The 13,920-nt window shown below is 45.6% G+C and overlaps 1 protein-coding gene and 1 non-coding gene across 2 annotated transcripts in view; both read left to right on the forward strand.

The window, feature by feature from the left end:
* The window catches only part of SMAD3 (SMAD family member 3), an 86,768-nt gene that overhangs the window by 23,079 nt on the left and 49,769 nt on the right, over window positions 1–13,920 (forward strand). The gene's annotated exons all lie outside the window — the stretch shown is intronic.
* LOC146337303 (U6 spliceosomal RNA) lies at window positions 8,117–8,221 on the forward strand. The gene has a single exon (XR_014785461.1). It is a non-coding gene; the product is annotated as a U6 spliceosomal RNA (small nuclear RNA).

Here is a 13,920-nt window from a genome sequence, read left to right on the forward strand (position 1 = left end):
ATGGATCACTATGTGTTCATTGCTCCGTCCATCCTTGTGATGGCTTTGAAGGGGAAATGCTTTGCAAATACTAAACAAGTGTTTGTAATGGCAGTCTTGAGGATGAAGTACTTCTCTCTTTGGATGCATGTGTCTGTTTGTTGAATGTTAGTGAACATCTTTGCTGTTTAAAAAAAAGCAGGACATTTCTGAGTATATTTATGAAACAGGAGAGCTTAAAACTAGCAACCCATGGTGTGCCTGGCTACCGTGCCTGGCACCCTCAACAGACCCAATCCCTCGGTGAGTTTTATGTTCTCACCTCCATTGTCACCAGCTGCTATTGCTCCTCATCCTTTTTCTCATCGTCGCTACCACTTGGAGAGCCAGTGGCATCTCTTGCTCCTCCTTCTCCCCACCACCATGGCCTGTGCCAGAGCGAGAGGCAGGTGAACAAGCAGGTGGCAATGACGAAGAGGTGGAGTATGTCCAGGGGGCTCTTGTCAGTGGCCCCTGCTTTGGCATGGGCTCTTAGCAGGTGCCTGACCATGCCTCCCCTTGATGCTGGCCCTGCTACTGTGAGTAAACAAATTCATGGAAGAATGGTCTATTGACTGTGATAGCTAAGTAGGGCCTCCGTAATCAGAGGCAGGAGACATCTAAAAAGCAGATGGTGGGGGCGAAAACACAAAGAGACTGCTGCTGGAAATGGAATGCTGAACTAATTGGAGCCACCATTGTCTAGTTCAGCACAGCTCCTCTTCCTTACGTAAGGCGTGTTCCAATGAATACATGTGGTGGTAGCAGGAATATGCCTTCTGGCCATGCCTCTTGCCTGCCGGCCATGCTCCCAACAGCCACACCTGTGGTCTTTAGTAAGAAAGGGCCCATACACATATACAGCCCCTCCTCTCATAGGAACCCTGGCCAGCCAGGGTTTCCGGTCCTGGTGGAGGAGCCCCACAGACGTGCAGCCCCTTTCTCTCTAACACCGAATGTGCACCTGCTGGGGGGTGGCCATGGGTGTGTTCCTGCTGCCCCTTCTCATGTTCACTGAATGTGTGTGTTGTTTGAATGTTCCTCTCATAATGTGTTGATGAGTCCAACATAAGACCTCCACAGGGAGATCCCCAATCTAGCTCCACCCCAATCTTGCATCCACCCATGGTGGATGTCGCCACCATGCTCGGAACCAGCAGTGGAGGAGATATCTGTCAAATATTCTACGGTGTGATTACGGCAGTATGGACAGAGCCAGAACTGGCATGGGCTTGCCTCTTCTGTGTTGCTAGTTTAAACTAGGCTTAGGTTGTAATCCTGTGTGCACTTGCTTAGGAGTCAGCCCCATTACACACAGTGGGACTTCTAAGTAAACATGTACATTTGCTGCACAAAACTGTTTTCAGTGGTTTAACTGTCACTGTTTTCTCCCCCAAATCCTGGGAACTGTAGTTTTGTGAGGGTGCTATGAGCTGTGTTGCTTCAGAGGACTACAGTTGTTCCCAAGCTTCATTGGTTGGTAGTCAGGCATCTCAAACACCACAGCCTTGAAACTGGCTTAAAAATGGTAATTTAGAGAGACCCGTTACTTAGCTTTCGCTCCCCCTCCTTCTGTGGGATCCCTTCTTAGTCTAGGGCAGCCTTCCCCAACTTGGTGTCCTTCAGATGTGTTGGACTACAACTCCAGTTCACTGGGGATGAAGGGATTGTAGTCCAATATATCTGGAGGAAGGTTCCCCAGGTTGGGGAAGGCTGCTCTAGTCAGTTATGGGGGAGCAAATCTACTCAAGTTAAGATCACATTCCATATCCAGTACAGTTCCTTCTTCTTTTGGTTTTTAAAAATAAAAATATCATATAATTGCATAAATGTAGCTTATACTTTCATTTCCAGATTGGTGTGCATAAAACTCAAGAAATTGAGGCCAGGGTGCTGTGAGTGGATTAGAACATTCATTTATACTATTGACAGTATTAAGTATCTTGTGATTCTGCCAGTGAAACTTCTCTAGCTGGTGGCTTTTGCTGTGGTGGATTTGCTAGGAGATGGCAGGTCTGGACGTTTAAATATCCCAGCAGCTGACTCTATTTGCAGAACTTGGTTTGTTGTTCGGAGTACAGAAGTGTGAATATGCTGGAATGGTTTTATAAACTTTCTTTGTTCCTCAAAACCCCTCCAGGAGGGAGGCCATTGGTCTTCTTGTGTTGTGGATGGGAAGCGACATGGATCATGGCAGGTCCAAGGCCCATCCAGCATGGTCATGGCTAAGCTGGGGTTTTACACCGGGTTCCCCAAATGCAGTGACAGTTCTTGATCCACCTCTGCCTGGTCCCGTAACTCATGACACTGTTCAAGGATTTCCTTGCACCAGCCCTGGGGCCTCAAACTTTTGTCACCATTGTTGCTGCTGTATGCTGATGTTTCCTGCCCCCCGTTCTGTCTAGGGCCAGTAATGCGTCCTCTTGCACCAACAGAAATGGTGCAGTCCAAGACTCTGTATAAGGGCTAATCATGTGCTGTGTGTGTTCAAACTTCTTCCTTCCAAAATGAGAATTGCTTTACTGCGGGCTTCCTCAGTCTGTTGCACTCCAGATATGTTGGACTACAACTCCTAGAATTCCTGAGAATTGGCCATTTAGCTGGGGCTGATGGGAGTTGAAGTTCAAAACATCTTAAGTGCACCAGGGTGGGGAAGGCTGCCCCACTTGATTAGACTAAGGGTTCATCTTATCCCGCATTCCTCTTTCATTTGCCATAGGCAGACGCCTCTGAACGCTTGGGAGCAGGGCATAGAAGTGCTTGTTTTCCCTTACTGTTTGCCCCCAGTATCTCGTATTTAGAGGTATGTTGCCTTTATACGTGAGGGTTCCATTCCATGGAAGTTATATAGTGGCTCTATTGCAAGTGGGGTTTGGGGGTTTGTCTTTTAAGCTTCCTTTTTAAAACACACACACACACACACACACACACTGTTTTGTAATGCGTCACAGCACGGTGGATGATGGCAAAGCCATTTAGAAGTCCTACAAGGTACTCTGGGGCGATTGTGTCTTAATCTCTCAGAAGAGATATTGAGTGAATAACTACGGCTCACTATTGTTATTTTGGTGTGCATTTCTAGGAGGGAGGCCCTTATTGGGCAGGGACTCCATAGAGGCCAGCAGCAAGAAGGCACTGGCAGTGAGAGGGTGGACAGAGGTGAAACTGAACCCTCTGACTGTGCCAGTTTCTCAGCGTTCCTCCAGGCCCTAACAAATGCGGCAGTTTTTGGTGAAGTGTGTGTGTAGAGAGAAAGAAATGTGGGGCTTTATATCTCTCTGGAGTCATAGAATCATAAAATAGTAGGGTTGGAAGGGGCCTACAAGGCCATCGAGTCCAACCCCCTGCTCAATGCAGGAATCCAAGTCACAGCATCCCTGACAGATGGCTGTCCAGCCTCGTCTTGAATTCCTCCAGTGTGGGAGAGCCCACTGCCTCCCTAGGTCATTGGCTCCATTGTCATATTGCTCTAACAGTCAGGAGGTTTTTCCTGATGTTCAGCCGGAATCTGGCTTCCTGTCACTTGAGCCCATTATTCTGTGTCCTGCACTCTAGGATGATCGAGAAGAGATCCTGGCCTTCCTCTCTGGGACAACCTTTCAAATACTTGAAGAGCACTATCATATCTCCCCTCAGTCTTCTCTTCTCAAGGCTAAACATGCCCAATTCTTTCAGTCTCTCCTCATGGGGCTTTGTTTCCAGTCCCCTGATCATTTTTGTTGCCCTCCTCTGGACCCTCTCCAGTTTGTCTGCATCCTTCTTAAAGTGTGGTGCCCAGAACTGGACACAGTACTCCAGATGAGGCCTAACCAGTGCTGAGTAGAGGGGAACTAGTACTTCCCAGGATTTGGAAGCTATGCTATGCAGCCCAAAATGGCATTTGCCTTTTTTGCAGCCACATCCCATTGTTGGCTCATATTCAGCTTGTGATCGACAACAATTCCAAGATCCTTCTTGCTTGTAGTGTTGTTGAGCCACATATCCCCCATCTTGTAACCGTGCATTTGGTTTCTTTTTCCTAGGTGCAGAACTTGGCATTTGTCCCTATTAAATGTCGTTCTTTTGTTTTCTGCCGAGCGTTCCAGTCTATCAAGATCACTTTGAATTTGGTTTCTGTCTTCCAAAGTATTAGCTATCCCGCCCCGTTTTGTGTCATCTGCAAATTTGATCAGCATTCCCTGCACCTCCTCCTCCAAGTCATTAATAAACATGTTGAAGAGCACTGGGCCCAGGACTGAGCCCTGCAGTACCGCACTCGTTACCTCTCCCCAGTTTGAGAAGGTCCCATTGATAAGCACCGTTTGAGTCCAATTCTGTAGCCAACTGTGGATCCACCGGATCGTTGTTTCATCTAGCCCACTTTGAGCTAGTTTGCTCATCAGGGTATCATGGGACACTTGGTTGAAAGCTTTGCTGAAGTCGAGGTATATGATGTCTACAGCATTCCCATGGTCCACAAGGGAGGTGGCTTGATCAAAAGATGAGATCAGATTTGCCTGGCAGGATTTGTTCTTGACAAATCCATGTTGGCTTCGAGTAATCACGGCATTGTTTTCAAGGTGCTTACAGATGGATTGCTTTATCATCTGCTCCAGAATTTTCCCAGGGATTGATGTCAGACTGACTGGTCTGTAGTTCCCAGGTCCCTCCTTTTTACCCTTTTTGAAGATAGGGACAACATTAGCCCTCCTCCAGTCATCTGGCACGTCACCCGTCCTCCATGATTGCTCAAAGACAATAGACAGCGGTTCTGAGAGTTCTTCTGCCAGTTCCTTTATGACTCTAGGATGCAGTTTATCTGGCCGTGGAGATTTGAACTAATTCAAAGTAATTAGGTGTTCCTTGGCTATATGCCTATCGATCTCAAGCTGCAGTCCTGCCCCTTCAGCCTGCACTTCAGGGAGAAGACTGAGCCAAAGTAGGAATTGAGCACCTCTGCCTTTTCTTTGTCATCTGTTATTTTGCCATCCTTATTTAATACCTGAACAACCATTTCTTTCCTCTGTCTTTTACTATGCACGTAGCTGAAGAAAGCCTTTTTGTTGCTTTTAGCATCCCTCGCTAACCTCAGCTTGTTCTCAGCTTTAGCCTTCCTGACGCCATCCCTGCAATTCTGTGCTACCTGCCTGTGCTACTCTTCCTTTGTTGCTTGTCCTTCCTTCCCCTTCCTATGTGTCCTTTTTTGTTTTCAGGTCATCTCTCAGCTTTTTGTGAAGCCACATTGGCTTCTTCTGTTGTCTTCCATCTTTTCTTCTTGTTGGAATTGTTTGTAATTGTGCCTTGAGAATTTCCTTTTTTAAAAGCTCCCACCCATCTTGGACTCCTTTTCTTGTTAGTGTCGCTTGCCATGGGAACTTACTGATCATTGTTCTGAGTTTATTAAAATCAGCTTTCCTAAAATCCAGGGTACGCGTTTGACTACACTCGGCTTTTGCTTCCCTTAGAACCAAGAACTCGAAGTACAACATGGTTGCATTCCCCCAGAGTTCCTGTAACTGCTACTTTACCCACTAAGTCATCTCAGTTGGTTAGGATCAAGGTAAGGATAGCCGATCCTCTAGTTCCTTCCTCTACTTTCTGTAGGAGGAAGTTATCCGCCACACAAGTCAGGAATTTCCTGGAGGGGCCATGTCTTGCAGAATTTGTCTCCCAACAAATATCAGGGAAATTGAAGTCCCCCATTACTACTACATCATGCTACATCATTAGAATACTGATTGTGTATCTTATGAAGGTTCTGACATTGGCTTTAACCACCACCTATCCAAGCAGGCTATGGATAAAACAATGCAAAATGTGCAAGACAGCAGGGAAATGCAGCTAGAATAATGAACTGCAAATTCCTAAAATAGTATACTTTGTGATAGTTGTTTTAAATCACATACAAAATGGTTTGCAACGATCTTGGCTAAAAAGAAGGGTATAAATACAACAAGCAATTAAAAAAAAAAAACCAGTGGGTTCAACCCCAACATCGGCTATACCTCACTGTGCCTTGGGAGGATGTTGCAGCTGTTCACTTTTAATCTTCCTGCTCACAGGAGAGGGTGTTCTTTATCCAGGCTCCTTCTCCACATTCGCTCCTCTGCAGCTGTCTGTGCCTCCTCCCGAGAGCAGTGTTTAAACTCCGGCAGCCAGGGCTCTTTTCTTTGGGAGGGGGGTGAGGGAGAGGCCTGGCTCGGGGTGCGCTGTGCTCAAGAAATGTGGTGCCTCTCCCCTCCCCCAGCCCCCCTCCCACGTGTGCTGGCTGCAGTGTTCACTCAGCAGCCTGTTGATTCAGACCGAAGTTTTCCTCTGGCCCAGGTCGGCACAGCATGCTGCCTTCGTGAAAGGAGCCATCTTGAGCTTGTGCTGCATGAAGCCCCATCCCTGCTGAACAGAGGCATACGGGTTGTAGATGACCAGTGCATTACATAGCGTGTTCATTTTGTAAATGGAGAGGCACCCTTCTTAAATAAGGGCAAATGCCAAAGGCAAAGTGGAGTTGCTCTTCTGGTCTGATGCCGATGAAATGTTCCCAATATCCCATCTGTGGTTAGAAGTGCTGTGGCCTTGTGCATCTCCTACTTCTCTCTTGCACAAATGTCTCCCCTTTATTCCATCATTTGATTTAACCATACCACAACATTACCTCTGCCTTGGCTCTAACCATGGTTAATGCTAACAGGGATTGCTGTTTGAAGTTTTGCATCAGGGTATTAACTGGGATTCTACACCTCAGTAATGAGTGAGTCAGGTTAGTTTTGCCACAGTCATTACTGGTCCAAGGTTATTCAGAGGGCTAGAAGAGGAGGACAGAGTGCTGCCCAAGCCTGTGGCATGCTCATCGTCTAAACATGGTTAGGATAAGTAGCCCCTAGCCCCAGTTATCCTTCCTCCCAGGACTTGCTTCTATTCAACCTAATGGCCCCCTAGTACATGGAAATGCTCTGCCCATGTGCTGCCTGGCTTATGGCTGAAGGACAGAAATGTGCATGTGTTGCTCTGGATCTTTTAAATGTCTAGGCAACTACCTTTCTGCATACCTGGGGATCCCCCTGGTCTGTGAGTGGCCCCATAGTGCTGCCCTATTCATCAGCGCTAGACAACCCACTTTACTATCGGAGGAAACAAATTGGGGAAGGGGGTGTTTTGCCTCCCTTCTCCCCTGAAGCAACTGTGAGAGGGAGGAAAGTTGGAGCAGGACAGCAGGAGAGGGGGTTATCCCCCTCTTCTCCTCTTCCTCCCCGCACTGTCTGGAAAATTATTTTTTCCTTGTCAAATGGGCAGGGAAGTGAACTCCTCTGGGACTGGTTTCTCCCTCCAATTCCATTTATCACTGTCAGTGACTTTCACTGTTTTTCTAATGTGATGTGTGTTCATCAAGAGGGGTTTTCCCTTCTTTTTAAAAGAACAACAAAATCATATATTTTTTCTGCATAGCATCCCCCCATGTATGCAACAAACGCCCTGGCTTTGTCTGTGGGTGGCCCCATTTCACTGCCTTATTAATGGCCATGGGATCATCAAGTTTGGCCATGGAAGGGTGAGTTTGATTTCAGGGTTCCCACTTTAACTGCAGTGTGTGTGTGTGTGTGTGTGTGTGTGTGTGTTTGCTTTTATATTCTGAATTTGGACTATCAGATCCTCAAAGTGGCTTACGATAGGGATGGACAGATCTGTCTATTTTCAGTCCATGTCCATTTCACATGTCTTTATTCATGGGGCCACTCTGTCCCATTTCTGCATCGATCTGTGAATGTTTTCTTTAAAACACACACAACAATTTGCATTATTTTAATGTATTTTTTTAAAAATAAGCATTTTAATGTCTTCTACCCTAAAGTGTGCACACATGCATTGTAACCAGGGTGGATAAAAATCAATATTTTTTTTAACCAATTTTTAAAATTTTAAATTGGATTAAAAAAATTAAATCAATTTCTTAAAATACTAAATTTCTCTCTAACTTAAAAATAATATAGTTGCAATCAAATCTCATCATAAACATTCTAGCTCTACACTTAGGGGCTCTTCACATGACATAACAGCCCACTGTAGGTTATTTAACCCACGGTGAGGCTGCAGCGTGTGTGGCCACCATTTTGAATATACAGCTGTGCTCGCTTTGGCAGCACATATACTAAAATTGGAACGATACAGAGAAGGTTAGCATGGCCCCTGCGCAAGGATGACACGCGGATTCGTGTTGTTGCATATGCAACCCCCGCTTGGGAGTTGTCATGTTGTGTGAACCTGGTGAGTGTGGGTTATGTGAGGGTTAAACATCCATCGCATAACCCATGGTCTGTTTTAGGGTTGTTGCTTAACCCTCACATAACCCACACTGGGTTCACACAATGCGACAACCCCAGAATTTTTATGAGAATCCAGTAGGGACGGCGGAGAATTTCTCCCCGAATCTCTGGGAGGCCGAATGCCAATGCATTCGGCCCCCCGAAATTGGTGGTGAAATTCTCCGCCGGCCCCCTGCCCCCCCCCCCGGGATGGGACTTACCGCGTGCGAATGTCCCTCTCGGCAGCGGGTCCTGGCGGCGTTTCAGCGGCGTTTCGGGGGGGGGCGGCGGCTGGTCTTCTGACCGGCTGCGGCTGCCGCCATTGCAAAATAAAAAAGTAAAGTAAAAAAAAAACACAACACACCCATGATAGGGTACGTAACGATTTACGTAGCCTATCACGGCTAGATTTCCAAAGTCAGCCGTGATAGGCTATGTAAATCGTCACGTAGCCTATCACGGGTGACTTTGGGAAAAAAAAAAAGTGCGTATGCAAATGGCAGCGCCCATGGGGTGCCGCCATTTGCGTTCCTTAGTTTGGCACGTCTAGTCTACATAAAGATTTACGTAGACTATGGCGAAAATAAGGGAACACTATTTGCATTGCCCTTACTTTCGCCGTAGTCTACGTAAATCTTTACGTAGACTAGACGTGCCAAACTAAGGAACGCAAATGGTGGTGCCCCATGGGCGCCGCCAGTTGCGTACGCACTTTTTTTTTTCAAAGTCACCCGTGATAGGCTACGTGACGATTTACATAGCCTATCACGGCTGACTTTGGAAATCTAGCCGTGATAGGCTACATAAATCGTTACGTAGCCTATCACGGGTGTGTGTGTGTTTTATTTTACATTACTTTACTTTTTTTTTTCGCGGCCGGGTAGACGGGGCGCTCCTCCCTGGCCTGAATTTCGGCGGCGAGGGATGGGGCGCCTCCCCCTCGGCCTGAATTTCGGCCGGGCGAGGCGGGGCGCCTTCCCCCCTCGCCTGAACTTCGGGGGGAGAAGCGAAGCGCCTCCCCCCCACCGCGAAGCAAGCTGCGGGACAAGGTAAGTCCCTTTCGTCCATCCCTAGAATCCAGTCTTAGTCTCATAAAAAAGTCATCTGCCAATAAAACATGGGCATTAATTTCAGTTTTTCATCTCATGCAAATAGCTCTGTCCAGCCTAACTACCAGGTCTTGCTTCTTGAAAATGCTGGGCCTTCAGTTTATCTGACTAAAGTCACATGTACAAAGTCACAGACTAGATAGGATTGTTGTTCAGTGTTTGTGTGGTGTTGCGGTTGGCCCAAGCAAGGCAGAGAGTTAGTTAAGACAGAAAGAATATAGCAAGGTGGATAAAAAAAATTGATGTTTAAAATACGTCCAAAAATTAGTTTAAAAAAAGAATAACATTGGATTTTTTCAGCCCAGTAACTATCAAACCTTGCTTTGACCCATAGGCATTTCATTTTTGTTTACTGCTCTGTTTTTTGTGAGGGCAAAGCTGGGCCTAGACTAGTGAAGCAGAAAGGAACAACACTAGAAAGAAAAAGGGAAGACAAAAATTGTCGAGTGTGCATCTTCATGTATTCTCATACTAAAGGTGAAATCCTATACTCACTTAGCTGGAAGTAAACCCCATTAAACTCAGTGGACTTATTTTTGAAGTGACATTTACAGAATTGCGCTGTTAACCTTAAACTGTCATGGTCATAAGAAAGACCCTATATGAGAATATTTTAAAGACATTCCCTCTATAGGTAAAAAGGATAGAATGCAAAATATATACATTGAGACAAAGAGATGCAAAGTCTGCTTGTAAGAATGAAGCAGTGTAAATAATACTCTATTTAGTTGTAAATTAACAAAGTTTAGTGGTCAGATCTGCACCATTGTTCAAGAAATACATGAAAAAGTTTCCAGCACTACAGTGTCCTTTGTAAGATGTGGCAAACAGAACTGTACACAGTATTAGAAATGTGTCTGCACCACAGATCTGTATAAGGGCATTACAATATCAAAATTTTTAAACTTTTGATCACTTTTTTAGTAACCACTAGCATGGCATTTGCCCTTTTCACAGTTAAAATGTCAGTTACTGGCTTGACATTTTAATTGAATTATCCACCACAACCTCAAGATCTTTTTCCTGATTCGTCACTGCCAGTTCATGCCCCATCAAGAGTGTGTGAGAGAGAGGAAGAGAGAGAAGGATTTTTTGCCCCAGTGCGAATCACTTTGTCAAATTGAACCGCATTTGCTTTTTTTATTGCCCATTCATCCTATTTGGGAAGGTCGTTTTGGAGCTCTTTGCACCCCCCCCCCCTTTATATAAAACCTGTACTTCCCAACTCCAGATGGTTTATGAGCAATGCAGGGACCGCCTTGCTTCTTTTCCCCCACCATTATGGCTAAAGAAATGGAGGTGATGGGTTTACATCTCTGTCAGAATGCTCCCAACAAACAAGCAACCTCCCTGTTTTTTGCTTTGTTTTTTGTAGAAGGCTTTTATGAGAAAAAGGTGGTGGTGGTTTGCTTTGTTTTTTTTGCTTATGGAAGCTGTCAGGTGCTGCTGTCCCAAAATTGCTCTCTCCACAAGGTCAGCAAGAAGCAGAGAAGAAAAGCATAATCCATTCAAAAGTCTCCTGTTTCTTCAGGGCTGGGAATGCAAAGGCTTGTTTCAGCTTGGCTGTGTGGGCGTTTGTTTAGTTTGCAGCTCCTTGGTGTGGATTGGATGATGCATGAGTGAGTGCGTGTGCGTGTGCGTGCGCGTTTGACGAGCTCCCCCCACCCCGTTTAAATAATAGCTACTTTAGACACATGCCCTAAATGGCAAGTGAGCAAGAGCGGTTTCTCGTGTCTGTCTCATGAATTTTAGCCTAATAGCTTTAAAGAAGAAGTCACTCATAGGGTTTTTGTTGCTAAAAACCCCACAAGGTTTTAAGCCAGAATTGTGTGTCTGTGCTGTGTGGCATTTATAAATTGCTGGACTCCTTGCCCCGAAGCGAAATGTTTAATTTGATGATATCTTTAACAAACTATTGAAGAGTGTCAGGGATAGCGCTGCTCTGAGAGGAATGGGTTTTATTTGTGGTTCACGCAGTACCTTTATTTACACATGGTGCTTCTAACAGAGTAAAATAAAAAGAAAAGGACAGGCTCCTGCCCTGATCTTACCACCTAAAGTGAGGCAGTGGGGAGGGCTTAGGAGAAACACAGGCAGCAACAGAAGATTGCAAGCAAATGAAATTACCCAGACATGAGCTTTGTTTTGGCCTGGGATGAGGCATATGTGAGTGAGTTTGCGCATTACATTTATATCTTACTTTTTCTCTAAGGAGCTCAAGGTGGTGTCCATGTTATCCTCAGAACTACCCTGTGAGCTAGGTTAGGCAGAGAGAGAGAGAGAGAGAGAGAGAGACTGCTCATGGTCACCCAGTGAGCACAAGGGTAGAAGAGGGAAACTGAACCTGGGTCTCCCCAGTCTTTAGTTTCACTGAAAAGGTGGCTGCTAAGGAGGAATTCTGAGGCAGAGCAGCGTCTCCAGGAAGGATGTTCTTGGGCATGCTGTATCAGTGCTAGTAACACAAAGATATTCAAAGGACATTTAAAACGGCGAAGATAGTGTTAAAATAACATCAGATGTTTTTGTGCACAGAAGCATACTGAGCTCAGTTTGAACTCAGCTGATCCCAGTCCACGTACTAGATGGGGAAAGGGAATGCTAGCTGCATGAAAGTTATCAGTTTGAATCTGTGCTGCTTTCGCTGGTGCGCTTCCAGACAAGGCTTTTGTCGTGCAATCACCCTGCCTCATTCACAGAATTTTACCAGGGGGGCGGTTCCATATGCTTTTGCGTTCCCTTTGTAGTCCTGCCATGTTTTCCCACTGCTTCTTCTGTCTTATTCTTTTACCAGGGCAAAATAGTTTAAGGAGGAAAAGACAGAATAGCTGCCAAATGCCTTTTGATTCTTAGTGGTAGGAGCCCTATCCCTGAAGCTGAAAAAACTATCAGGAAAGGAGGTGTATGTTCTCTGCAGATGTACCCACTATAACTCTTTTTCCCTGAAGGAGGAGATGTGGTAAAATATGTTTTCCACTGGGATGGATATCCTTTTGGTTTTTTTAGAGCAGTGCATTTTGAAACAAGAAGATGTGTTTCACATTAAAGACAGTTTTACAGGCCTTCTTTGTAGACACTTCCTCTATAAATTGAGGAAAGAGAGGTTGCTGCTGAAAATATTTTTAATTTTAGGACATTTTGAGTCTCTCTCTCTCTCTATATATATATATATAAATAAAATCAAGGAAATATTAGTAATAGGACACAAAAAATAAAAATAATAGAGATCCAAACTGTACACGTTGCAATACTTGTTGGCTGGTTCTCAGTATATCCAAGTCTTTTGTTTTCCATTTTTAAAGTCACAATCTAGTACTCCACATTGCCAGTAAGTTATTGCTGGTAGTATTACCGTTGTGTATGCCACCATTTGCCAACAATGCCTTTCTGCCATTTACATAAACCAAACAGGTTTACACAAGAGTTTAAAGCAGGGGTGGGGAACCAGCAGCCCTTCAGATGTTGTTGGACTCCAGGTCCCATCAGCCTTTGCCAGCACAGCCAATAGGGACAGTGGGAGTTGTAGTCCAATGACATCTAGAGGGTCCCACGTTCCCTATACCTGGGATAAAAGAGTGCATGTTAGACATTTGAAAGCATTTGAAACCAGTGTAGAGTTTTACAGTATCCCAAGAGAAAAGCTCAAGCGCTCTGTACCCCAGCAAATCAGTTTTAAAAGGAGACTCCAGGGCAAAGCTGCCATGTTGGAATCCATTATCAAATCTGACACTGTGGAACTTGGACTCAGTAGAGACTGGGAATGGCTAGCTTTCTCCAGAAAGGAATGACTTGTCAAAGTATTTGTCTGCACTATTGATCTTGTTATGCCCCCTCTGTCACCTGTGGCTGCTAGTTGGGAGTGGGTCACAGCCACACTGATTGGAACTTACATTCATTTAATTAGACTTATTTCTCTTCTGCATAATATCCACTGCTGTCCCTTGTAGGGGTGGGCAAACTACAGGCCATGGCCCACATTCAGCCTGTGGGATCTTTTCATCCAGCCCTTGAGCTGCCAGCTGGTTGACTATGACCTTGCTGACTTACCCCTGCTCGGCTTATCTGCTGCAGGGGTTGGAGAAACAACTCTGATGGCAGCAGTCCTTTTAAAGAGCGGCTCACAAGCTCACTGCTCCCTAATAGCAGGGTTGCTGCCATGGGGGCAGGGATATGATCTTGCCCAGAACAGAGCCTGGTTGCCTCACAAGAGGCTGGAACCCTCTTGTGAGGAATCTGCTGTTTGTAGTACTATTTAGCTGTAAGACTTTTAGTTGTTTTTATCTGTGAGTACATTGGATTTCTTACATTTGTTACTTGAGAAGCTGCAGGGATGAATCCAGAGGTACGCTTGAGGTACAGCTATAGATGATCAAAGCACCCTTCAGAAGAGGCAGTAAGCCTGTCTGCACCGGTTGCTGGGGAACATGGGCGGCAGGGTGCTGTTGCGCTCTTGCCCTGCATGTGGGTTCCCGGCTGACAGCTGGTTGGCCACTGTGTGAACAGAATGCTGGACTGGATGG

This window comes from Heloderma suspectum, chromosome 11 (assembly GCF_057233095.1).
Source record: "Heloderma suspectum isolate Gila_16-S chromosome 11, 16-S_ref, whole genome shotgun sequence".
In the NCBI taxonomy this organism is placed as follows: domain Eukaryota; kingdom Metazoa; phylum Chordata; class Lepidosauria; order Squamata; family Helodermatidae; genus Heloderma; species Heloderma suspectum.